The 13,384-nt window shown below is 54.2% G+C and overlaps 1 pseudogene; it reads right to left on the reverse strand.

The window, feature by feature from the left end:
- Positions 1–12,345: 12,345 nt before the first annotated feature.
- Positions 12,346–13,052, reverse strand: LOC109281717 (immunoglobulin lambda variable 3-25-like; annotated as a pseudogene).
- Positions 13,053–13,384: the final 332 nt, after the last annotated feature.

A 13,384-nucleotide genomic window follows, 5' to 3' on the forward strand; every position in this document is an offset into this window, starting at 1 on the left:
TCCCATGCCTGCCTCTTATATAGGCAGTGGAGGGAAGTGGAGGGGATGGGAGCAATGAAGCGGGGCCTTGTTGCTAATGTGCTCCTGTCTGATTGGCCCCTGTGGGCACAGGGGCGGAGCCACATGCAAGGGGGATCAGTCTGCAAGAAAACATCTCATTGTACAAAGCCCCATGTTCGGTCCCACTCAACGGGGACCAGCAGCACCCAGTCGGGTCCTCCAGTCACTGCAGCTTGGATTGACTGTGGCAGTCTGAGCTCACAGGGCCTGACTTCCAGCACATGCTGCTTTTTCTCCTGGCAGGTGGACACTCAACCGGCCTTTCCTGCTCCAAGGGACATGGGGATTTCTGCAGCCAGCCCCTCTCCTGGGCCCTCTGCTCCTGGGGATGTGAAAGAGAGCTGCAGCCAGGGAGCAGGGGCAGTGTCACCAGGGGCTGCAACTGGAGCTGTCACCCTTCTCTCTCCTCTGTCCTGGGGGGTTATGTTCCCCTCCTCCCCATGAAAGGAGTTGAGGATGAGGAGGGCAAAGAACCCCCCACCCCCAAACCTTTCAGGTTCCAGGAAAAGGAGGGAAAAGCTGCCTCGGCTCTACCCAGAGAGGGTGGTGGCAGGTAACAGGCCATTCCCCTGCAGAGGGAGAAGTCACGTGCACAGAGTTGCCGCATGTGACGTGCTCCCGCGCAGGCCCATCGCTGCTGTCTGCGCAGCTCCCTCCAGGCTCTGAGGGCAGAGGAGGGTTTGGATTTCCTTCCCTGTGGCTGCCACTGACAAGTGCTCTTGTGCCATATAGCACAGCAATAATCAGCCTCGTCCTCTGCAAGGCTCTCAGTGATGGTCAGGTAGCTGGCATTATTGGATGTGTCTTTGGAAGAAGAGATGGGAGTGGAGATGCCAGAGCCCTGGTCTTTGCTGGACTCTGAGAAGTAATTTAGGTGCCATTGTTGCACCGTTAATTTGCTCCACGTACAGGAGGAATGATGCCGTATGGACCTGAGTTGCTTGGTGTTCACTGACACCTGCGCAGACACCAGCTCAAGTGATCTTTGAATGTTCTCCACATCCATCTGGCTCTTTTGTGAGTCCCATAGTCACCCCCACCTCCCCAGGCTTCCCTTTTTGGCCAGTTTCCAGTCAGTGCAGATGATCTACTTCTGCTCAGCGCTGCTCTGAGTACCCGAGCAGGTGGGAAGGTCCGTGGTTGTCAGCCACTGCCCTGGGTTGTGCAGTGAGGCACCGCAGGGCTGCGTAGCCTTCAGGGACAGGTGGACTCCTCTCTCCTCCTCTGTCTGTCACACAGCTCAGCCCAGTCCAGCTGCTCTGGAGATGGAGGGGGAGGGAGGGCAGCGTGTCTGACTGCAGCACTGGGAACCACGGCAGGACAAGGAGCAAGAGCCATGACAGGAGTGTCGCTCCCCTAACTCTGCCAGTCCCAGCCCCTCCCCCAGACAGCCCAGACAGCAGGACTGGACTCAGGCCGGGGATCTGCAGGCTGACATGCGACTGCCCCCAGGGGACCTGTGCACAGGGGGACAGTGCCTGGCATTAGGCCACAGGAGTCCCCTGTTCACACCCTGCGTGGGACAGGGCTGTTGTGGGGTCTGTGTTGTGACCAGGGAGCTCCTCTGTGGGGTGAAGGCTCATACCGTAATGCCATGGGTGACGGCCCTGGCTACGTGCCTTGTGCTAATCCTGAGCTTTCCCCCTGGGGTCTGTCACTAGTGGGTACTGGCACCAGCACCTTGTTGGCAGTTGAGCCTCATGCTCTCAGGGGAATATTTGGTATCAAGTGTTTCCTTTTCAGAGCAAGAAGTTGCTGTCCCATTTCCCCATTGTCTGTGTCACTGCGATGAGTGCTGCTGTCTTCAAATAACACTGGGCACTGACAGTCTTGGACTCCCGTGATGGTCAGTGTGGCCGTGGTAGCAGAGCTAGCCCCAAACTGGTCAGAGGGTCTCTCCTTATCCTTGCACATCAGAAACTTGGGGATGCTGCCAGGTTTCTGCTGGGCCAGGGCACATAGTATTTCTCAAACTTTTCTCCTCTTCACGTGAGCTGAGCAGTTTGCTCAGACAGGCTATGGACAGAGCAGTGAGCTCTGGCTGGAGGATTTTCACACCACATCCTACTGGAGCTCAGACCCCAGCTGTTTTTTTCCCTGGCAGAGCTTAACCCCAAACCTTGTTGCCCACAAGGAAACTCCATCGCTGGTAGCCGACTACCCGGGGCTGTGTTGGGAGCTGGAGCTGGCTGGAGGGTAGGTAGCAAGCCTCTCAGCATCTAAGTGCAGTCAAAAGGCCCCTCCAGTGGGCAAAAAGGGGCATTACAATCAAAACCTGCTTTTCAAACCTGCTCAGCCATTTGGAAAATGGACCATGTCTACACCACGGCTGAGATTTGGTTGCTCCTGGCTGTCCCAAACAGCTGTTGGGATCAGCAGTGAACAGCTGCTGCCATTATCCCTGTCACTGTGGTGCTGTGCATTGCTGGGCTCCCTAAGTCACATCCCACGTCCTGCACAGTACTGGTTGGGGTGACACAGGCTCTTGCACTGGCCTGGACAAGGATTAGCAGAATCTGAGATGAGCAAACCACCCCTCCCAGGAGGCAGCTGCACTGCAACATCTCCTTTTGATACCAGCAACGCCGCCTTCCTCCCCCGCTCCCTAACACCAGAATTAAGTGCTTGCTGAGCATGTCTACATGGGCTATGAATGCAAAAAGGCTTCCTACGCAGTATGTTACTGTGTGTCGCAGAGCACTGAGGTGCCCTGCTCCTAGAGAAGGGAAACTGCCAGGGAAAGGGCCGTCGAAGGGAATAAGGATCCCAGCTGTGGGTTGCTGGGGCAACCAGGGAAGGTCAGCTGACTGGAAGGGGCAGGGCCTGGCCCTTATAAAGCCCAGGGACTGAGGCCAGGCTAGCAGTTCAGTGCCAGCAGCCAGAGAGACTGGAGCTCCCAAGGCAAAGGTGTGAGAAGGAGCCTGACTGTAGGTCCAGCTTAAGCTGAGTAAGGAGCTCTGGGACGTTGGAGCAATGTTGTTATAGCCAGGTGGCTTATGGTTAAGTTGTAGCCAAGAGGCTTGTGTTTTGCTTTGTTGTTATTTATTACACCGGTGGTTTGGGTGAAGCTATTAGGGGTTGGAGGAGGTCTCATAGGGGACCCACAGCAGCATGGGGGCCCTAGCGCCAGTAAGGAGCTCCCAAGGCACAGGTGCGAGAGGGAGCCTGACTGCTTAAGCTGAGTAAGGATGGAAGCTCTGGGACGTTGGAGCAATGTTGTTATTGTCGGAGATCAGAGCAGCGCCGGCAGCTGCTTGCTGAACCCCCACCACTGAAGCAATAAAACTTTCACCTGACAAGTGGGTAGTGATGGATGGGGTGAAATTAACCAGGCACAGACGCGTGTTGGTTACAGGAGATAGTGACATGCGACGCAGGCTGAGTCTTTGTTCCGTTGCATTTTTTCCGGTTATAGCGATTATAATCAAGCGTATGGTTTCAGGTTACAGCTAACGATACAGTGATTACGATCAAGCGTACAGATGTGGCGCCGGGAACGAGCTATGGTGCCTGCAGGGCTTTGATACGTCAATATTTATGCTGACAGGAAGCTATTGACAGCTGATCAGACTGTCAGTTTACTCTGATTATGATCTTAGGTTTCTCCTTAGAGATTCCCGCAGAGGTCTCCGACTTAGGCGGAATTTATTAAACTATTTATAGACAGAGGTAACTAACGGAGGTGTCCAATGATGGACTGCTACATGGAATCTTTAATTATCTGGCAAGCAGCAGTTCTTTGTCCTCTCAGGTTGCTATCAGGTTACAAGGTAGTGGGTCAGGTTTCCTGTCCGTTACGTGTGAGGGGTCTGAGCTTGCTTCTTGACCAATTGCAGGGATTTATGACAGGGCTATCCTCTTTTACTCTGAACAATCATAAATTTATGCCCACGTCACTAGCAAGAAACGAAACTTAGGCATGATTTAAGTTTCTTGCTTGGATTTTTTTCAGGAACTTCTAGACAGAGATTTCTTTAACCCTTAATTGACTGCTGTGTGCATCTCTTGCTAGTGGCATGGGCACTGATTAATTTGGTTGTGACAGTTTTATAGCCAGGTGGCTTATGGTTAAGTTGTAGCCAAGAGGCTTGTGTTTTGCTTTGTTGTTATTTATTACACCGGTGGTTTGGGTGAAGCTATTAGGGGTTGCAGGAGGCCTCATAGGGGACCCACAGCAGCATGGTGGCCCTAGCACCAGTAAGGGCATGGCGTATGGGGTGCATAGATCCCAGCTCCAGAGAGGGGGCACTATTGAGAAGCCCCAGTGTGGGCATGGCGAGCCCCTGAGGAAGGGTGTAGCGCTGCAGAAGGCCCCTGTGAGGAAGGGGACAGCAGTGTGGTGAGCCCCGGAGGAAGGGGACAGCAGTGTGGTGAGCCCTGGAGGAAGGGCGGCTTTATCAAGAAGGCCTGTGAGACGGGCGGCATTCCTGAGAAGGCCCTGCAGGACCACAGAGAGCCCCAGAGAAGGGGGCGGCAGTGCTGAGAAGGCCCCAGAGAAGAGGGCGATTGTATTTGACAGACCAACGTCCATTCCAACTGCGAGGCTTGGGGCGTGGTATAAGGGGCGGTGGGAGCTACGCATAGCCCATAAGGCTAGGGTGTCCCAAAGCAGCCGTTTGCAGGACAAGACCCACGAGGGGTCCGGGAGTCTACAGGACCAGAAGTTACAACGGACCGTGTCCAAGAGGACGTGAGGCAGCCTCCCTAATAATATATATATTAGAACATCAAAGACATGGAGAGTGAGAATCGGAGGGTGCCCTTGGGCCGACTTGGCACGGAGGAAGGGGCCTTAAGGAGATCACGGCCCTCCTGGAAGACCCTGCCCGTGACACTGTGCAGTAAGCACCCCCTGCTCTTGTCCCCTGCAGCAGCCAGGTGTAGCCCCAGATTCCCTTGGGATATTACTGTGGGGGCTAGCAGGGAGCACAGGGCTGGGTCTCAGGTGCGTGGAGCCAGGAGACATCTGCCAGCTGCAGCAAGAATGGTCTCCTTGCCCCATACACATCACACCCTGGGTGAGGAGACAGCACTCCCAGGCCCCTGCACATGGAGACAATAACCATACCCAGCGGGGCTTCCCTGCCAAGATGGGGGCTGGCCCAGAGCTGTCCTGCCTCTGGGACAGCTCCCAGGTAGTCCAGGGCTGGGTGGGGACTTCTGTGAAGAGCCTGGGGCTGGCCAGGAGCTGTCTCACTTCTGGGGCAGCTCCCAGGCAGCTTTGAGCTGAGGGAGGGCAGAGGAGGTTTTTGCCTTACTTCCTCCTGTGGCTGTGTCACTGTGACAAGCATCACTGTGCCACACAGCACAGTAATAGTCAGCCTCGTCCTCTGCGAGGACCCTGGTGATGGTCAGGTAGCCGGTGTTACTGGATGTGTCTTTGGAGCCAGAGAAGCGAGCGGGGACCCCGGAGCCCTGGTGCTTCTCAGAATCTGACTTGTAATACAGCAGGTACCGGGGCGGGGTCCCAGGTTTCTGCTGGTACCAGTACACACTGTAGCCACTGATGCTGGTCCGACTGCTCACGGCGCAGTTGAGTTTCACAGTGTTTTCAAGGGACACTGACTCTGCGGGCGGCTGAGTGAGAACAGACTGTGATCTGGCACCTGGAAAACAACATGCAGACACCCATCATATCCGCCCAGGGCTCCCCTCCTGCTGGTCCTGTGCTTGGGCCCTGGCTTCAGTTTACTTTCACTTCTCTGTGTAATAATCCATCTTCCCACTCTCACCTGTGCACCAGGTCCCCAGCAGGACAAGGAGGGGAGCCCACAGCATGGTGAGGAGATCACCAGCACTTGCAGGAGAGAAGGGACACACACACTGAAAATGCCCTCCCATGCCTGCGTCTTATATAGGCAGTGGGGGGAAGTGGAAGGGAGGAGAGCAGTGAAGTGGGGCCTTGTTGCTAATGTGCTCCTTTCTGATTGGTCCTTGTGGACACAGGGGAGGAACCACGTTCATGCAGGGATCAGTCCACAAGAAAGCATCTCACTGCATAAAGACTCACTGTATAAGGAAAGGACGCCCTTCTTCACTCTGTCCTGGGCGCTGCGCACTCCTCAGCCAGGCCGTGCAGAGGCCCATCCAGAAGGAAGGAGGTGGGTGGGGGGGACACAGGTCTTCTCTGAAGGTGAGAAGAGAGCCAGGAGAGTCATGCTCACTTGTCCCCATGAAAGGAGTGGAGGATGAGGATGGCAGGGACAACGCCCCACCCCCCACAAACAAAACAACACAAAAACTCGTCTCAAAATCAAGCTCATCCCACAGAGTTCGTGTCTCGAAGGACTCAGACACTCAGTGTCTGGAGTTTGTTTCCCATGGGCAGAGGCTGGTGATATGGTTTTCACTTGGGGCTGCAGTGCAAGGTGCTGTCGTGGCAGGCCCTGGCCCCAGCCTTTAGGGCCAGGAGGAGACAACAACACTGGCTGCAGACTGCCCAGAGCTGGAGCTGGATCTGGAGCTGACTGAAAGGCAGGTAGTAAGTGTCCCAGCAGCTAGATGTATCCTGGTCCACTTTTACTGCTCTTCCCTGCAGGCGGGAGCCAGGCAGGCAGGGGGAGGGGCCGGGGCTGCAGGAAGAGGGACAGATCTTCTCTTTCTGCCCCATGTACCTCTTCCTGCCCAGCTACAGCATGTGGTGGGAGAAACTTCCCTAAGGTTCATTGTCTAGCTGTAATCTGATTGACAGACAACGCGGGTAAAGAAAGACAGCTGTTTATTTGCTCGAGCAAAGACCATAAAGCCAGCAAAAGGCAAAATGGCCCCCCCTCAAGGGTGAGGCGATCTTTTATACTTATTACAACAAGGCAAGACTACATGGTTAACAAAAAGCAATACTTGGGCGGTGCTTTACAAATCTTTGTAACAGCATATTTCTATTAAGCTGAACTAGCACTTTTTAAAAGCTAAAAGTTAAGTAACAGTAACATTATAATATGTTAGCAAAACCTTACACAGTAGTAGATACTTCTCAAGGACACAACCACTGCACCCAGAGCAATGGTTTCCCTGTCTTATCTTACTTCTTGCTGTAGCTGATTTTTCAGCACACAGACACAGATCCACTTTTTAACTCAGAAAATGCTTAATACAGTTAAAATGATTACATGACACAAGCAAAGGCTTAGCTATCATTCTGCCTTGTGGTCAGCTGCATTGCTAGGCCACAGGTCATGCCTTGTATTCAGCTGTAAAGCTAATACTTCTTAATAATCCAAATTATTGTAAACCTAACAGTATGCTATCAGAAACCTATTCTATTTCAGGGTGATAACAAACCTGCGCACTACAGCAGCTGCAGGGCTGTGTCTTCCTGGAGTCCATGCTTGGGATGGAAACAGGATGGCTACTGGGGGAGCAAAGATCTCCAGCTGCCAGGCTGCCCTGTGCCACCAGTCTGTACCCTGACACCACAGGCTCAACTCCTGTCTTACAGGGCCAGGCCTGCCCCATGCTCAGGGATAGCCTTGGCATTGCTATAATTATTGCAGCCTGGTTCTCAATATTGCTGATCCATTTGCCAAAGCAGCCCCTCCTCAACAGGGGCTGAGCATGGTGCAGCTCTGGCCCCTTCTGACTGTCCCAAATGCTCAGTGTCTGATGCAAGGCTTGTGGTGGGCAGGGGCAGCTGGTGGCGGAGGAGGCTGCTGGCAGAGCAGTAGCAGGGGGGCTTCAGTTGTCCCCTGAGCCCTGCACGAGGGAGACCACCTTGGCTGCTAAGTGCTATGACCTCTGGGGCTTTCCTGGCACAACAGGGCCACGTGCAGCACTGCTGAGGTGTGGTGCCCGGTGCACAAGCAGCAGGGCTGGGCCGGGTCACCTAGAGGAGGAAACTTGGGGATCGCGTGCCAGCCTGACTGCTTCTCCCTTCTCACCGTGTGCAGGTTCTGGGCAGGGGAGCCTCACTCTTCCTCTGCCTGTCACGTAGCTGGGTCCAATATGCCTGCTCTGGAGATGGAAGGAAAGGGAGGGCAGCGTGTCCAACTGCAGCACTGGAAACCACGGCAGGACAAGGAAGAGGAGCCCTATCAGGAGTGTCGCTCCCCTAACTCAGCCAGGCCCAGCCCCTCACCCAGACAGCACAGACAGCAGGACTGGACTTGGGCCTGGGATCTGCCAGCTGACATGTGGTTGCCTCCAGGGAAGCTGGGCACAGGGGGAGGGCACCTGGCACTAGGTTGCAGAAGGGCCCCTGTTCACACCCTGCGAGGGACAGGGCTGTTGTGGGGGGCTGTGCTGTGACCAGGGAGCCCCTCTGTGTGGTGAAGGCTCACACCATCATGCCATAGGTGATGGCCCTTGCTACGTGCCCTGCGCTAATCCTGAGTTTTCCCTATGGTCTGTCATCAGAGGGTGCTTACACAGCTGCCTTGTTGACAGCTGCAACTTGTACTCTCAGGGGAATATTTGGTATCAAGTGTTTCCTCTTCAGAACGAGAAGCTTCTGTCCCATTTCCCCATTGTCTGTGTCACTGTGACGAGTGCTGCTGCCTTCGAACAACACCTGGCAGTAACAGTCCACCTCGTCCTGGGCTTGAACTTTTGTGAGATTTTCACATAGTATTTCTCAACCTTTTCTACTGTGCACATTAGCTGAGCAGTTTGCTCAGACGTGCTGTGCGCAGGGCAGTGTGCTCTGTTTTCCATGGCAGAGCTTAATCCCAAACTTTAGGGCCCACAAGGAGACCCTAGTGCTGATTGCAGACTACCTGGGGCTGGGTTGGAAGCTGGAGCTGGAGATGGCTGGAGGGTAGATAACAAGTGTCCCAGCAGGTGGGTGGAATGAAAGTCCCCCCTCCCAGTAGAAAAAGTGTCACTGTAACCACAGCCTGCTTCTCAAACCTTCTCAGCCATTTGGCAATTTGGCCATGTTTAAACTGGGACTGTGATTTGTGCCACTCTGGCCCCTCCTGATTGTCCCAAATAACTGCTGGGATCAGCTCTGAACAACTGCTGCCAGTATCCCTCTCACTGTGCTGTTGAGTAATGCTCGGCTTCCCCAGTCATTTTCTCATTCACACTGCTAGTGAGGGCAATACGGGCACTTGCACTGGCCTGGACAGGGATTAGTGCAATCTATGGTGAGCAAACCACTGTCCCAGTAGGCAGCTGCACTGCTGCCTCTCTTTGTGATGCCCTGTGGCTCCCTGACACTAGTATTGACTTCTTGCTGGGTATGTCTACCCATGCTATTAATGCAATAGTGGCTTACTGTACAGTAAGCCTTCCCTGGGAGCATATCTACATGCGCTCCCTGCTCTGTTCCCCTCCAGCAGGTGGGGGAAGCTCAGCAGGGAGTGCTAGCCCAGGGCCTGGCAAGGAGGATGGGGCCAGATCCTAGGTGCATGGAGCCAGGAGAGCTCTGTGGGCTGTAGTAACATCTGTGTCCTTGCCCAGAACGCAACTGAAGGGGACCTGATGTGCAGGAAGCCAGGTGACAGCTGCTGCCCATTTGGGCTTCGCCACCTATCTGGGGCCTGGCCTGGAGCAGTCCTGCCTCTGGGACAGCTCCCAATCAATCCCCAGCTGGGCACAAATTTCTCTGAGCAGCTGGGGCGTGGCCATGAGCTGGAAAAGCTACCTTCCTGGCCCCCAGCTCTAGTGCCATAAGGTCCCATCTTAGGTTCTCACGTGAGCATGGAAGAGCTGTTTTTCTTCCTTCCCTGCCCCAAGGAGCGTTGGGAGCACTCATTAGTTTGGTGTGTTGAGGTGGCACACTCCTGTGTAATGGGTCTGTGTGACATGTGGGTGAGACAGCTTCAGGTACAGAACAAGCCAGATGTGCGGGGTTGCAGGGAATGTTATAGCAGAGTCCCTGCAGCCCACACATGGGGCAACTCCACCCGGAAAAGGAGCATATGGTACAGGCTGTTCAAACCCGCCCTGGGAAGGGAAGTGTACAGGGAGAACAGCGAGGAGGACACCAAGAGGATGAGCAGCAGTGGAAGTGACAGTGACATCGACAGCAACAAGGATAGGGAATGAACTGAGAAGGGAAATCGCAAACCGGAGCCTGGACTAAGAGACTGAGTTTGGGTTAGGGAAGGGTAGAGGGTGGAAGCGTGTGGGTACATTTATTGTAATGGATATGCGGGTTTCTTAAGGTGTTTTTTAAAGAAAAGGTGCGAAGAAAGTGTATGATAGTGGATGTATATATATCACAATATCCCTCTCTGTCTCTCTATATGTATTGATAGATATACTTTAATTAAAAAAAACTCACATGGGACAACACCGGATGTGAGCAGTGAGTTGCTGGTCAACGGGTTCTTGAGCATGCAGATTGGGATAGACTCAGGGGTCCGCCAGGGCTGCCCACTCTCCCTGATCCTGTTCATCTGTGCCATTGAACGCCTGGCCCAGTACATCAGGCATGACCTCAGGATGCACAGAGTCCAAATCCCTGGAGGAAACAAGGAAGAGACCAAGGTCCTGGCCTACATGGATGACCTGAACATCCTGTGCCGGAATAACTGTGCAGTAGAAAGAGCCCTGCGGCACACACGGGTTTACAAAGCAGCAGCAGGAGGCCAAGGTCAACATGAGCAAAAGCCGCTGCCAAGAGCACCTGTGGGCGAGCTTGGGGACCTGGAGTCCCTGGGGGTCAAGGTCCTTGAGGGGAGTTTGACCCCGAGGTGAGTGGAAGGACAGCCTGGGAGAAGAAAGGAGGCCAAGGTGAAGCAAAGATTGGGTCTGTGGCACATGTGCCACCTCTCCACGCGGGGGGTGGTGAGGCAGAGTGGTGGGGCAGGGTGGCCCCACCAGGCCATAATCACTACCAGCTGTGAGATTTTTCAAGTAACAGGGCTTCAGCTGGGAACCCGCAGAACCCAGAGAGCCACGTGCATTTTCTTCTGGGGATCCTGAATGGAGAGGGGCAAGGGAAGACCCTGTGCAAAAAGAAATGGGCTGGGGGCAGGGGGATGCCAGACATCTACCTGTTCCTGCGGGCGTGGTACACGAGCCAGATCTGCAAACTGTGTTAATATGTTTCTGGGTGAGCTCCAGTCCTACTACCAGGAATCGGTGGGAGAAGATGGAGAAGAGACAACCAACTCCACCTGGAAGGGAGACACTTGGCACAGGTTGTTCCAAGACCCCCCGCAAGAGGAGTGGCCAGGGATGACGAATAAGACAGGGACACAACCAGCGCTGGAGACAGCGGCGAGACAGCAACAGCATTAGCAGCAGCAGAAGCGACAACAACAGCAACAGTGACAAGGGCAGTGAATGAGCTGAGAATGAAACCCCAAAATGGGGACTAGGACTAAGAGACTGTAAATGAGTTAGGGAAAGGTCTGTGAATGGGTGCAGGGGAGCGCAACTGTGTTTATTGTAACGGGTGCATCGGGATTTAAATTTGGTTTAAGGTGTGTGAAGGAAAACTTATGCTAGATGCTGTAAATATATTTAACAATATTTATATAGAAATATATTATTCCAGTCTGCTGCCTGCCCCTCGCAAAACAAACCAAAGCAAAACAACTAAAAGCCAGGGGACAACACACCTGCAACACAAAATATTTTAATAAAAACAACTGCCCAAAATAACACTGCCTCTGCTGTGCCCAGGGGTCAGGACAGTCCCCAAACATAACACAGGAAAGGGCTCTGCCCGTAGGAGCTAACCTCAGCGCCAGCCTGGCTGGTCTGTCTGAGACACTGAGCAGTGCCCACCTTCCCTTTCCCTACACCACAGCCTGTCACAGCCCCGTACAGCTGCGGTGTGGCCCGCTCCCACCCGTGTCACGTCGGGGCCCAGCTCTTCCTGCTGCTCTCACTGACTGAGGGCAGCTGCCCTTCTTCTGTGCCAGGACCTGGCCCCTCACAGCCCTGTCCCCACTGCTGTGAGGCTGCTGTCCTGGCTCCTGCAGATGCCCGTGAGGCCCACAAGCCATGGGCATGGAGGGCTTGGAAAAAGGGAGCACTTCTCCTGGCTTTTGTGAGCCTGACCTCCAGGAGACTTCACCAGCACAGGAGGTCTCACTCCTGGTCCACGTGGAGGTTGGGTCCACTGAGAGGCAGGGAGCGGGCTCATGGGTGAAGTGATTATAGGCAGAGAGTTGGTCTTGCTGTGGAAACAGAAGAGCCCTGGAGAGCAGTGTTCAGCCACGTCTGGCTCTCAGGTGAGGAGCATCCGCGTGCACAGGGGTCCACAGAAGAGGGGTGAGCGCCAGACGCTTAGACACGGCCAAGCGGGGAGTGTGTGTGTATGAGGTTTGTTCCTATAGCAGGAATAGGGAAGTGGTCCTGCGTCTTCCTTGGTCAGTCATGTGACAGCTCTCAAGGCTGTGAGGGAAGGTCTCTCCCAGGGGTGACTGTGGAGAAGTCCTGCATCCTGCCTGGCCTCGCAACAGCTATAGGATGGGCCTGAACAGAAATCCTTCTGTCTCCATAGAGCCCCCACTCCCTGCCATGAGAAGGAATGGTCTGACACCTCTGCAGGGACCGCAAGAAGTTTGTGTCCCACGTCTCACATTGCCCGGTGTCACTGTGAGGAGTGTCATTGTCATCACTACTCTGACAGTAATAATCAGCCTCGTCCTGGGCTTGGACTCCAGTGATGGTCAGTGTGGCTACCAGAGCTGGCATGGGTACCAGAGCTGGCCCCAGAGAATCGGTCAGGGACATCAGAGGGTCTCTCTCTATCCTTGTATATAAGAAGTCGGGGTACGCTGCCAGGTTTCTGCTGGTACCAGTGTGCATACTCCTTGTTAAACTTCTCTCCACTGCACGTTTTGTGAGCAGTTTGTCCTGGAGACACAGACACTGCGGGCAGCTGCGTTAGCACGTACCCGGCAAGGGAACCTGAAAGAAGAAGGGAAAACACCGGGATAAGCCTCCAGCTGGATTAGGCTCCTTGGGGAAGCATTGGGGAGGTAAGGTGAGAATAAACCCCAAGACCCCTTGGCTTGAAGGCCTGAGATCAATCCTTCCTGAGGAGCACCTGAGCAGTATGTGAGCGCCACAAGGAGTGGGGCCCAGGCCATGGTGGGAATCCAGACCAGGTTGGCTTCGTTAGCTAATTGGGTGTCTCGCTGGGATCCTCTGAGCCTTTCTTATGCCCCCAGAGCAATGATCAGCCCCTTCATGCAAAACTGCCTCCTGTTACTGGCTGCTGCTTTCACCTCAACTCGCCCCACCCCCAACACTTCCCTACATATTATAGATTTATTGAGGGAAAAATCAAGGTCAGCTCGTAGAGAACAAGCCTCAAAACACACCAACTGCTCAGACCCCATGCACAGAGCAGTCCCCTCTGGCAGAGGAATTTCCTATGGTTTCCAGTGCGGGGTTGAAAGGCGAATGTTGTCCTTTGCAG

This window comes from Alligator mississippiensis, chromosome 10, assembly GCF_030867095.1.
Source record: "Alligator mississippiensis isolate rAllMis1 chromosome 10, rAllMis1, whole genome shotgun sequence".
NCBI classification, from domain to species: Eukaryota; Metazoa; Chordata; order Crocodylia; family Alligatoridae; genus Alligator; species Alligator mississippiensis.